Raw genomic sequence first — 9,914 nt, 5'->3', positions numbered from 1 at the left:
AGAAATCATGAAATATTTTTTCTACCTTTTTATTTTCCTTTGGTATGTGTCTTTTGATCTGAAGTGTCTCTTGTAGGTAACCAGTGAAAGGGTCTTGTTTTCTTATCCATTCAGTCACTCTATCTTTTGTTTGGAGAATTTAATTCTTTTTCATTTGAGGTACTTGTTGATATGTAGTTATTGCCATTATTAATTCATATTTTCGATATATGTTTTTTTCTTCTTAAAGAAGTACAACATTTCCTTTAATACTTGCTTGTTATTGATGAACTCCTTTAGCTCTTTCTTGTCTGGAAAGCTTGTTATCTGTCCTTCTATTCTAAATGATAGCTTTGCTGGGTAAAGTAATTTATTGGTCCTGGGTTTTTATCATTTTGAATATTTTGTGCCAGTCTCTTCTGGCCTGCAAATTTTCTGTTGAGAAATCGGCTAACAGTCTTATGGGAGCTCCCTTGTAGGTAACTAATTGCTTTCTCTTCCTACTTTTAAGAATTTTTTTTTTTTCATTTAACCTTTGGCATTTTAATGATATTTTGTCTTGGTGTGGGCCTCTTTGAGTTCATCTTGTTTGGAACTCTCTGAACTTCCCGAGGTGGTATGTCTATTTCCTTTATCAGTTTAGGGATATTTTCTATCATTATTTCTTCAAATAGGTTTTCAATTTCTTGCTCTCTCTCTTCTCCTTCTGGTACCCCTATGATATCAATGTTGTTATGTTTGACATTATCATAGAGGCTCCTTAAACTATCTTCATTTTTTTTTTGTATTTTTTTCCTTCTTGTTGTTCTGATTGGGTGTCCTCCGTCATCTTATCCTCTATATCAGTTATTCAATCCTCTTCTTCATTCACTCTGTTGACTCCCTCTAATATATTCTTCATCTCAAATATTATATTCTTTATTTTTGACTGATTCTCTTTCATGTTTTCTATCTCCATTTTTGTTTTTTGTTTTTTTTTTTACCTTTTTGTTAAAGTTCTCACTGAATTCATCTACTTTTCCTCTAAGTTAATTGAACATTCTTATAACCAGTGTTTTGAGCTCTGCCTCTGGTAGATTTCTTGTCTTCATTTTGTTGAGTTCTTTTTCTGGAGCTTTGTTCTATTCTTTCATGTGGGACATGTTTCCTTGTCTCCTCATTTTGGCTACCTCCCTGTATCTGTTTCTATGTATTAGGTATGACTCCTAAGTCTTCCAGTCTTAGTAGATTGGCCTTATGTAGTAGGTGTCTATAGGGCTCAGTGGCACAGTCCTGGCAGTGGTCCAGTTGCAGGCCAAGTTCAGCTGCAGCTTATGCACTTCTGGGACCACCTGGTAAGAATCAAAAAGCAATCTACCAATGGCTTCCACTCATGCTGAGCTTGTAGGTGCCTTGAGAGACCAAGCCAGAAACAGAGACCAGCCGCCACTAGTGCAGAGCTTAGGGTTGCTTAGCAAGATGTACAGGGCATGCCAAGACCAGATGCCTCCTCATAGCATATTGTGAGCCTTCGAGCAATTTTAGGAAAGTCCACAGCAAGACCCATGACAGAACATTTGTATGGAATAAACCTATGAAAGTGGCTTGAGTGGGCCCATAAGTTTGGAGAGGCAGACTCTTTGGGAATCACCTGAGTGGAGCAACTTGTGTTATCCAGGTTGATGGAAACTCAGATAAGGTGCATTTGCACTGAGAGAGAGATGAGCTCAATCAAGGACCGATGGGTACTTCTAGCACTTCTGTCTGAGGGAAAGCTGTCCCTCCAGCTCTCGCCCTGAAGCCTGACAACTCAGTGTCTTCCTGTATATCCCTGGAACTCCTTGAGCAGCTGCCCTAGGACTAGTGCTTGGAGCGAGTGAGTCTGGGCATAGTCCTTTTAAGAGGAAACTCTGCAACTTCTGAAGCACTCTGTCTCACTTAGCCACAACTTCCTTTGGCTTTCACAGCCAGAGTTTGCGGGGACTTCTCTTCCTGGCACAGGAACCCTGGGCTGTGGAACCCAGCGTGGAGCCAAAACTCCTCATTCCTCACATGGGGGAGGGGCTCTGAAGCCAAAATAACCCTCCCGGTTCTCAACCACCACACATGATTATGGGACTAGGTGGTTTCATGTCTTCGCTCTTCCTACCAGTTTGAGTTGACCACTTCTTTTTGTCCTTCTTTGTAGGGCTTTTCTTCAGCAAGACCTCAGGTGACTCCATGTGCTGGTTGCTCTTTAGTTCCATTATAAATATGGTGTGGTTGCAAGAGGAGGCATATACAACCTCTATCTTTTACGCCATCTTGACCGGTCTCCCCTCATCTTTTCTTATGGCTGAGTAGTATTCTATTGTATATATGTACCACATCTTCTTTATACAATCATCTATCTATGAACGCTTCTGTTGTTTCCACATCTCGGTTACTATGTAATGCTGCTATGAACACCAGGGTGCATATATCTTTGCAGATAAATGTTTAAGTTTTTCGGATAAATACCCAGAAGAAGAATTGCTGGGTCATATGGTAATTCTATTCTTAGTTTTTTGAGGAACCTCCATATGGAGATTTTCTGTAGTGGCTATACCAATTTATATTCCCACCAGCAGTACATTCCTTTCCTCCCACAACCTATTCAACACTTGTTATTACTTGTCCTGTTGAAAATAGGCATTTTAACAGGTATGAGACAGTATCTCATTGTGGTTTTGATTTGCATTTCTCTAATGACTAGTGAAGTTGAGCATCTTTTCATATGTTTGTTGGTCATTTGTTGGTCATATTTGGGAGAAGTATCTGTTCAGGTCCTCTACCTAATTTTTAATTAGATTTTTTTTATTATTATTGTTGAGTTTTATAAGTTCTTTATATATTTTGGATATTACGCCCTTATTGGAGGTATGATTTGCAAATATATTTTCCCATTTGATTGGTGTCCTCTTTGACTTGTTGATAGTTTTTTTTTGTTTGTTTGTTTGTTTTGCTGTGCATAAGCTTTTTAGTTTGATATAGTCCCATTCATTTATTTTTGCTTTTCTTGCCCGTACCTTTGAGGTCAAATTCATAAAATCCTCTCTAAATTCAAGGTCCATGAGTTTAGTACCTATGTTTTCTTTTATGCGATATTATTTCAGGTCTTCGATCCATTTTGAGTTAATTTTCATGTATCGTGACAGAGAGCAATCTAGTTTCATTCTTTTGCATGTGGATTTTCAATTTTCCCAGCAGTATTTATCGAAGACACTTTTCTTTCTCCATTGTATGTTTTTGGTTCTTTTGCCTATATATACGAGGGTTTATTCTGATTTTTATTTTAAAATTGAAGAGTCAAATGATCATATTTACAATTTAAATAAAAATTGCTCTGAACTTGCCCATGAATCAGCATATTAGATAGAAAAATGATTGATCTTGAGTCATTTTTTTCTATTGGAAAATTACTAAATAAAAGGAGAATGATTGCTCATAATAAAATTGTTATTCTCTTTAAATAATCTTGACCTTTTACACTAAAAAAGATAGTCCTGCTGGTGAATTTTTAAAATATATTATTAGCCATTATTTTTTTCATTTAAAGTTAGCATTTGAACCTCATTATGAAATGATAAATTATAAGTAGTTGGCAAGCTCGCTGATAGATTTTTTTTTACTGTAAATTTTAAGTTGAATAACAAGTCATAAATACCTTCCTAGAAATGTCAGAGCCTTGAATACTTAACTTAAGTATTCAAATCTAGCCCTCTCCTGTGGGGTTGCTCATAGCTGAATTCCTTCCTCTGCTCTCTGTTCTGCCCCAAGATCTCTCGAGTATTTGTATCAACTTACAGTTATCTCCAGCCCACATCTTACCCTTAAGATCTACTGAGGTGTATCAGTGAGCTTGATAAGTATCACAATATTAGTAGCAAGAGGGAAGATTTAGCTCTTCTTATTTATTTAGTGTCCTCAACTCCATATCACCTTTAATTTAAACATACTCCATCACATCAATAACAGAAACAAAGAGTGGCAACCCTCTTTTTCCACCTCAAGCCCCTAAATAATCTACATTATCCCAATGTAAACTAGGTCTGGCTTAACTATTCAATAGCCCACCTCTCACTAAAAGGAATCCTCAGGCTTAATCAGTTTAATCTAATTCCTTTACCACAGACATACTACTATTATCCCATCTGTGACTTCTTTTGCCAGGAATACTGTCCTTCTCTGTTATACTTACCTATCTTCCATCAACTCAATTCTCACCACTTCCATTGAAGCTTTTCCTGAAAATATTAATTATAACAGCTTCCTTCTTTTAAATAACATGAACAGTGTTCACCACTAATACAGCATGACTGTATACTTATCTTCTATTGATAACTATTTTATATTAACTAATTCTGTGTTCCAACTATATTGTGCTTGTGTACTTCTAAATATTCCAAAATGTCTAGAATAATGCTAAGCTAATCAATAGTCTTGTCCCATGAGAATTCATTTTCACAGAGTATCTAGATAAATCTTTTTAAAAACATAAATTATCCCAATCTCCTGCTTTTGAACCCTCCAATAACGTCTCGTTACAGGTAGAATAAAATAAAATCTTTGTACCACGACCTATAATCCCCTGACTGATCAAAGTGGAAAACTAAATTAAGGATCGGCTTTAATTGGTTTTAATCCCATGATTAGCAATCCTCTACTGCCTTTCCCTCCAATCCAGACTTAACTCTACAATGTACCATTGTAGGGGGATGATCACCAAAAAAAATAATACAGTGTTATTTCACTAATTCCTTCATTAAACATATTTATTGAACACAAACTCTATGCTAGGTTCTGTTCTAGATACTGAAATATAGTGATAAACAACAACAACAAAAATGTCTGTGACTTCTTGGTTCACTCTAATTAGGGTGACCTACAGTCCTAATTTAAATATGAAAAAAGGACTTCCTGGTATATGAAATTTTCAGTACTAAAACTTTTAAAATTTTAGTGCTAAACCTGGAATGACTTGATCACTTTAATTCTAATGGAGAAAACAGACAATAAATATGTATGAGCTGTTTTATCAATATATCACTATTAATTGAATAAGGAGAAAAAAGCCTTTATATGTTTCTTAAAACTTCAGTTAATGAATCTGAATCCTGTCTTGTGGTTTTCATGTGAAATTTATCACATGTATTGTTGCATAAAAAATTATCTCAAAACTTAGTAAGTTTAAGGAAAAAAGAGTGGCTTAGACTCATGGTTATTGTCCAGGATATATCATGAGATTGCTCTCTAGATGGCAGCTAGGGCTGCAGTTATCAGAAGTCTTGACTGGGTCTGTGAGATATCCTATTAAGCTCATTTGCTCATTATACAGTTATTGGCAGACTTCAGTTCTTCAAAGGTTTTTGGCTAGAAGCCTCAGTTACCCACTAAGTGAGTCTCACTATATATTGCCTGAGTGTCCTCAGGTAACTTCTTCCAGAGCTCATGATAATAGAGAACCCCCAATATGGAATCCCATAGTTATTTTATATTAGTTATTTTACAACTAATATAGGAAGCAATATACTATGTACTACCACTTTTGCCATATTTTAATTGGCAAATTAATTTAATTTAATTCTACTCCTTATCCACACCATTCCATAGTTTTGTTGTTGTTGTTTATCACTATATTTCAATATCTAGAACAGAGCCTAGCATAGAGTTTGTGTTCAATAAAGGAAGGAACTATACAAGGGTGTATATACTGGGAGATAGGCCAATTTGGAGGCTGGCTAATAAACTGTGATTCTATTCCTGATTATCTTTGCTTTTTACTATAAACCAGTAGTTTTAACATTTAGTATGCTAAAAAATATATATTTTTCAAAACATAGAAATTCGGGTCTCATTTCTAAAGATGTTTCAGTATGATTGCATGCAGCATTTTTATGAAGCACCCTGGGTATTTCTGATATAAAATGTGTGAAGACCACACATTAAAAAAACAACAACAACAAACAAAACAAAAAAAAAACAACAAAACAAAACAAAACGAAAACGAAAACAACAAAAAAGCTCCTCAGATCATGCACCTAGAACACAGAACATTTTCATCTCTTCTTATGAGATTGAACTACCTCTTATATGATTATTACTTCCAGATATACTTTTTTCCTGGTCTGGGTTTAGCATTGCCTCACAAAGATGTTTCCCATATAGCTCAAATCCATTCCTTCTACTCCTTATCCACACCATTCCATAGTTACAAATCTCCCTGAATTCCCAAAATTGATTAATAGAAATACCATTTTTCAGTAGCTCAAGTGAGAACTCCTTTGTTTTGTTAAAACCTCTCATATTAATATGTCATAAAGTCTGTCGATTATATACATATATATATTTATTATTCTATTGGTCTTCTCTTTTCCCTTTACCAATGCCTTAGTTTGCATACTTATTTCCTCCTGGATTGCTGCCAATAACCTTTTACCTGATGTACCTACTGCCAATCTTACCCTTTTCCAATCTATTCTCTATATTACTGCTAGAATTTTTTTTTCTAGAATGCTGATTTAATCATCTTATTTGCTGCTCAAAACCTTTCAGTGTTTTCCTGAATAAAATACAAACTTTATACTGTGGATTAAAAGGCTCTTTTATTTTTTACCAACCCTTTACCAACATCTTCTGTTTTGCCTCTTGATATTCCACCAATTCTCCAATAGCCATAACAGAACTATGTGAAGTTACAGAATTCATTGCAATATCTCAAGTATTCCTGATCTTTTGAAATCTGTAAATTTCTATTTATACTGAGACTCAGCTCAAATATCTTCTCTTCCAGAAATCTTTTACTATGATTTTTCAAAAATCAAACAATATCTCCCTCTTAATCTCTTTCTTTGAATTTTTAGTTTCTTAACTGAGTGACTGTTAATTAAATAGAAATGATACATAAAATTTTGATTATTGATTGACTGTGGAGTATAATATGTGAATTATTATCATGGAATATAAGAGAAAATTTTAGTTTAGGCTGACTATACATCTTCTTTGATTCTGCCCTTAGAATCACAGAACAATGAAACAGAAGAAATGAAAATGACCACAAGCTTAGATAACATCTAGTTTTGGTCCCATCCTTATTTTGTGCACAAGAAAATTTGGATTTAGAACAATTTTTCTGGTTTGAAATCCATAGCATGTTAGTGAGAAGATGGTATTAGAATATATCTACATAGATGATATATGTGTATGGAGTATGAGAAATTAAAAAAAAAAAAAAAACACTTATTCTTATGCATCCATAGTAGAAAACCAGCTTTCACTTAACTTGAGATTCAGATATATCTGCTAATGATTGGCGAGCAAGCTTGAGATGACATAATTTGTTCAAAGTTATCAAGTGTGTATATATGTGTGTGTGTGTGTGCGCGCACGCGTGCACATGCACACACACACATGCGTGAATGAATAAATAAAAGGGAAGGGATATGGAGGTGATATAACATTTGTTGGAAAAATTGGTCCCTCGACCTTGTTGAATGAGTTAGCATTTGAACATTGTAGAGAAATAGGCTTTAGGCAACAGTTCAAGTAGCTGTTTTCTAAGAAGACTGTGAAATATGGGGAAATCAGTTATATCATTTCATAGTTTAGATGACAAAGCATAACACATACCAGAAGGAAGAACATTCTTCAATGACAGTTTTAACTCATTCAGGATTCTAAAGATCAATGTATAACCTTAGCAAACCATAGGTTTGCAACTGGGAAGGAATTAAGGGATAGTTCCTTATCATTTATACTATGGATTTGGGAAAATGACACTATCAGTCCAGGCTGCAGTAACAAAGTACCATAGACAGAGTGGGTTAAACAATTAGCATTTATATCTCACAGCTATGTAGGCTAGAAAATCCAAGATCAAGGTGCCAACATATCAGATATCTGGTAAAGAATCCCTTCCTGGCTTGCAGATGGCCATGTTCTCATTGTATTCTGATAGGAAGGAAAGTAGAGAGAGAGTAAACTTTGCCATGTTTCTTCTTATAAGGATACTAATTCCATGATGTGAGCTCTACCTTTATGACCTAATCACTCCACAATGGTCTCAACTCCAAATGCCATCACATTTAAAATTAAGGTTGTAACATGTGAATTTGGGGGGTCTCACATATATTCAGTCCATAGCAAACAAAATGACCAGGTACTACCTTCGAGTGTTTTTTAAACAACAAAAGGAAAAACATAAATTGGATTTCAAAAAATTATAGAATGCTTTATGAATTTGTGTGTCATCCTTGCTCAAGGGCCATGCTAATCTTCTCTGTATTATTCTAATTTTAGTATATGTGTTGCCAAAGCGAGCACTCTTCAAGTTTGTTGTTTTTTTTTTAATTCAACATAGTTCACAAACAAGGGTGCAAATATAACATAAAAATATTGCTTGTGAATACGTGTGGGACACCTCAGATTGGGTAAGATTTTTAAGAGATTTGGAGGTCTGGCATCAGTAATTGAGGTCATAAACTAATAATATGAATTATAATTATTAATTCAACAATATTACTGGCTGGTAAGGCCTGGAGAAGTTTGAGTTACAGGCCATATCTGTGTAATCTGGTAAACACTAGAGTAGCATATAATAGCTTTGATGTCTTTAACAGCACTGACTTGATTGTGACTCAGGATAACCTGCATTCAGTCTTGGATTCATCTATGATGTACTTGTTGCCACTTTCTCATAAGTCAAAGATGTACTATTTGAATCCATCATCTGTTGTGTGCCCAGTACTCAAGACTCAACGAGGTTCACAGCTACTATAAAGCCATTCTTAATTAAAACCACCTAATTGTATATCCTTATCTCTTAGTTCCTCAAGCACACATTCCTAGTACCACTACATTTAACAATTTATTAGACCATTTACAGGTTTTATTATTATATTATATTATTAATAGTATTTGTTTACTATTGGCTTTCCAACCTAACCTAAATCCGCTATAATAGCAATAGACTATCTCATACCATACTCAATACTGTACTTCTTTGAGAACTACATCATAGTTCATCATTTCATATACATCCTGTGAATTATCTGTCCCATTTCTCAGTTACATTGTACCTGTGATCAATCTCTATTTTTACCTCTCACTAACCTGGATCCATTATTCAGGCCTTGATTACAATCATTGAAAAGAATCCAGTCCTATCTCAAACCCTAGCCTTAATTTGATAGTACAGAGTCCTTTCTGCAGGCAAGGTAGTAAATTTGTACAAAGCCATCTACAGTTTATAAAGTGGAGCTACAAAGCAGATGGATACAGTACATAGTTGTTCTTTATTATGAGTTTACAATTCATTCAGCTCTGAACTCCTAATGCTTTCAAACATGGAGTGATTTGTAATGCAGCACTCAATTAATTCTGGGATGCTACCAAGAATTTCATTTTGGGGGCAAGCAAGCATGAAGAAAATACATCATCAATGTAGTATACTGCTAGAGTTGCATTCTATTTCTCACTGTATCTTTTTCTTTCAGGTTCCTAGGCACATATTTTATTATTTTATTTTTTTCTTTTATTTTTTGAAATTATTGGGATGACATTAGTCAATTCAATAATACACCATATGTATATTGCATTTTGTGTTTACTACCCAGTTAAATTTCCTTCTGTCACCAAATATTGGACTCCTTTTGCTTCTCTCTAATGTTTCTCCTTCCTTCTAAAGACAACAAATCCACTGTCTCTGTCCATGAGTCTCCGTTTGCCATGTTTCTTTGTTGCTTTCACTTTTATATCCCACATATAAGTGTAATCACATGGTTCTCAACTTTTGCCTTATTTTGTTTAGCATGATAACTTCGAATCATCCATATTGCCATGAATGGCAGCATTTCATCTTTTCTTATGGCTCAGTAATAGTCCATTATATATATATATATGTACCACCTTTTCTATTTATTTGTTTTTTGTTTGTTTGT

At 34.7% G+C, this 9,914-nt stretch overlaps 1 non-coding gene across 1 annotated transcript; it reads right to left on the bottom strand.

Annotated features, from left to right (window-relative positions):
* Positions 1-8,191: 8,191 nt before the first annotated feature.
* On the bottom strand, positions 8,192-8,298 carry LOC112476779. Its single transcript, XR_003045199.1, has one exon. It is a non-coding gene; the product is annotated as a U6 spliceosomal RNA (small nuclear RNA).
* Between the last annotated feature and the right edge of the window lie 1,616 nt (positions 8,299-9,914).

Source organism: Pteropus alecto, unplaced genomic scaffold (genome assembly GCF_000325575.1).
Source record: "Pteropus alecto unplaced genomic scaffold, ASM32557v1 scaffold112, whole genome shotgun sequence".
Lineage (NCBI taxonomy): Eukaryota > Metazoa > Chordata > Mammalia > Chiroptera > Pteropodidae > Pteropus > Pteropus alecto.
Note: the sequence above shows the minus strand (reverse complement) of the source record. Positions and strands in the feature narration are given on the sequence as shown.